The sequence below is a fragment of the Triticum urartu genome, chromosome 5A (genome assembly GCF_056163025.1).
Source record: "Triticum urartu cultivar PI428250 chromosome 5A, HENAU_Tu73, whole genome shotgun sequence".
In the NCBI taxonomy this organism is placed as follows: domain Eukaryota; kingdom Viridiplantae; phylum Streptophyta; class Magnoliopsida; order Poales; family Poaceae; genus Triticum; species Triticum urartu.
The window spans coordinates 43,816,007-43,819,806 of record NC_141877.1 but is presented as its reverse complement, the minus strand read 5'-3'; the positions used below and the strand labels follow the sequence as shown (position 1 = coordinate 43,819,806).

The window sequence follows — 3,800 nt, the reverse complement described above, 5'->3', positions numbered from 1 at the left end:
ATGTCGGAATCCACGGGAGAACTCAAAACCATGCTGCATGCGCTCTTGAAGCGCTTCGATGAGACCACGCTTGCAAGCGACAAGCAGCGCGAGGCCCAGATCGCGTTCAACACGCAGGTCTCCGCGGATCTGGCGCACATCCGCAAGCAGCTGGACCTCACCCAAGCCGACGTCGACGAAGTTCGGCAGCAGCAGCGCGAGCCACCACCTTCGCTGCCCGCAACCGATCGCCATCGCCCGAACACCGCCGACCACCATGACGGCGACACCCAAGCCTCTGCGGTGACTTCGCTGGAGCACGACCGCGGCGCTCGTCCTCAAGGCCCAGCCGTCCGCCTCGCCAACAACGGCCCACCGCTGCTACCCACGCGACACGCCCTGTCCTACGCGGGCGTGGGGCAGACGAACGCGTTCATGGCGGGCCACGACGCGCACACCGGACAGCGCGAGGAGTACACGGTCAAGCCACCGAAGCACGACTTCCCGCACTTCGACGGCGACGCGCCCAGTCTCTGGATCGACCGCTGCATCACCTACTTCGACCTCTATCGCGTTCCTCCACACAGCTGGGTGACAACGGCCTCGCTCTACATCGACGGCCACGCCGCGCACTGGTACCAGGCGTACCGACAGACTCATCGCTCGCCGTCGTGGCAGGAGTTCACTGCGGCAATCATCACTGAATTCGCGCCTGACGAATTCGAGATGGAGATGCATAAGTTGCTACAACTACGCCAAACCGGCACCGTCGCCGAGTACCGGGCGGCGTTCGAGACCCACATGTACCATTTGCTCGCCCTCGATGCGTCGCTCAACCCCAAGTTGTTTATCACCCAATTCCTACTGGGCTTGCGCGACGAGTTACGGGCTGCAGTTCGCCTTCAGGAGCCATCCAGCATCACGCGCGCTGCGGTGTTGGCCCGGATCATCGAAGAAGAAGCCAGCACGCAACGTGCTCGACCGCGGATCATTCCGGCGGGGCGACCACCCCCTCCACCACCGCCGCCACTACTGCTTCCTCCTCGAGCCATGGGGGCGCACGGCCAGGCGGCGCGGCCGCCCCCAAGGATGACTTGGCGCGCGAGCGGCAACTGCGGGAGCACCGCCACGCCAATGGACTCTGTTTCAAATGCGGTGATCGCTACTCCCGCGACCACCGATGCAAGCCGGCCACACAACTCCTCACAATTCAGGTGGGTGACCACGGAGAAGTACTGAGCGACGACGCGGTGCACGCTCTGGACCTGCTCGACGCACCAGCTGATCAAGACCCTGAAACCGAGTGCTGCGTGCTCTCCACCCATGCGGTCGCCGGCACCGAGTCGCCGCGCACCATTCGTCTATGCGCGCTCGTCGGCAATCAAGTCATACTGCTGCTGGTGGACTCAGGGAGCACGCACAGCTTCATCTCCCAGGTGTTCGCCGAGCGCGTGCATGCCCAAACTGTTCCCGTGCCCGCCGTGGAGGTCCGTGTGGCCAACGGGGAACGCATGACCTGCAACAGCATGGTGCAAGGGCTGAACTGGTGGATTCAGGGCCACACCTTCACCACCGACATGCGTCAACTGGAGTTGGGCGCCTACGACGGCGTGCTCGGCATGGATTGGTTAGAGCAGTTCAGCCCCATGAGCTGCCACTGGCTCGACAAGACACTAACCTTCGAGTACTAGGGCGCCATGATCACCCTGCAAGGTGTTCGACCAAAGCAGCCCGAGCAAGTGGAGGAGATCGAGCCCGAGCAGCTGCGCAAATGGCACGCCGGCAATGACATTTGGTACATGGCTGTGCTGGATTTGCCCCGCGCAACCGAGCCACCTGCAACCAAAATTCATTCAAGTGTTCAGAGTGTTCTGACGGACTTCGCCGACGTGTTCGCCGAACCAAAGAGCCTACCTCCTCACCGCCGCTACGATCATGCGGTCACTCTAGTGGACGACGCGCGCCCTGCCAACTCGCGTCTGTACCGCTACTCGCCATTACAGAAAGACGAGATCGAGCGCCAAGTCCGCGAAATGCTCGAGTCAGGTGTCATCGAGCACAGTATGAGCCCGTTCGTCGCGCCTATGCTGCTCGTCAAGAAGAAGGACGGCACCTGGCGCTTTTGCGTCGACTACCGCCGGCTCAACGACGCCACGGTCAAGAACAAATTCCCACTGCCCATCGTCGACGAGCTGCTCGACGAACTGGCGGGAGCGGCCTTCTTCTCCAAGTTGGACCTCCGCGCTGGTTACCACCAGATTCGCATGCGCGCAGGCGACGAAGAGAAGACGGCGTTCAAGACACACCATGGCCATTTCCACTTCAAGGTCTTGCCGTTCGGGCTGACGAACGCACCGGCCATGTTCCAGTGCCTGATGAATGCAATCTTCGCCAAGTACGTGCGTAAATTCGTGATCATATTTTTGGATGACATTTTGATCTTTAGTGCAACTTTGGAGGAGCACCTGGAGCATCTTCGCCTCGTCCTCACTCTACTCCGCGAGCACCAGCTGTACGCCAAGGAGTCCAAGTGCTCGTTTTCTCAAGATAGCATCTCCTACCTCGGCCACATCATCTCCAAGGACGGCGTCGCCACGGACCCGGAGAAGACACAAGCTATGGTGGCATGGCCGACCCCTTCAACTGCCACCGAGCTCTGCGGCTTCCTCGGCCTCACCGGCTACTATCGCAAGTTCATCGAGCACTACGGCATCATTGCCAAGCCGCTCACGAGCTTGCTCACCAAGAAGGGCTTCGAGTGGACCGAGAGAGCGCAGGCGGCATTTGACCTCCTCAAGCGCGCCATGGTGACCACGCCGGTGCTCGTGCTCCCAGATTTCGCATGACCGTTCGTGATCGAGACGGACGCTTGCGACACTGGCATGGGCGCGGTGCTGGCACAGGAAGGGCACCCGGTGGCGTTTCTCAGCAAGGCCCTAGGCGTGCGAAATCAGAAGCTGTCGGCGTACGAGAAGGAGTTCATCGCCATCATGATGGCGTCAAAAAGTGGCGTGCGTACTTGCAACGGGGCCCGTTCACCATCGTCATGGATCACAAAAGCCTCTGCAACCTGCAAGATCAGCAGCTCGCCACTGACCTGCAGCGCAAGGCCATGGCCAAGCTGGTGGGACTCCAATTCAAGTTCCGCTATCGTCGCGGCAGTGACAATGGCGCTGCGGATGCCCTCTCTCGCGTGGGTGCGTCTCTGAACCTGGATGCGCTCTCCATCTGCCAGCCCGCATGGGTTCAAGAGGTGGCAAACTCCTACGCCACAGACGCCGAGGCACAGGATCGCCTGGCACGGCTCGCGATCCACAGTCCCGACGACGACGGGTACGAGCTCTACAAGGGACTCATCCGCAAGCAGGAGCGCTTGTGGATCGGCAAGAACACGGCCTTGCGCACCAAGATTATCAGCGCCCTGCACGACAGCGCGGCCGGTGGCCATTCCGGCGCGACGGCCACATACCAACGCATCAAGAAGCTTTTTGTGTGGGACGGCTTGAAGACCGACGTCACCGACTATGTGCGGCAGTGCCCAGTGTGTCAGCACGCCAAGCACGAGCAGTCCAAGCCTGCGGGCACGCTTGCACCCTTGCCCGTGCCGACCGCTCCCTGGCGCGACCTCACCATGGATTTCGTGGAAGGATTGCCGCCATCGGAGGGCTTCGATTCTATCATGGTGGTCGTGGATCGCCTCACCAAATCAGCGCACTTTATTCCGCTTCGTCATCCCTTCAAAGCTCCTCAGGTGGCCAAGGTCTTTTGGGATCACGTCGTCAAGCTGCACGGCATCCCAAGCTCCATCGTCTCCGACCGCG

General features: G+C 61.2%; 1 pseudogene; it reads left to right on the top strand.

The window, feature by feature from the left end:
- Positions 1–1,670, top strand: LOC147967871 (uncharacterized; annotated as a pseudogene).
- Positions 1,671–3,800: the final 2,130 nt, after the last annotated feature.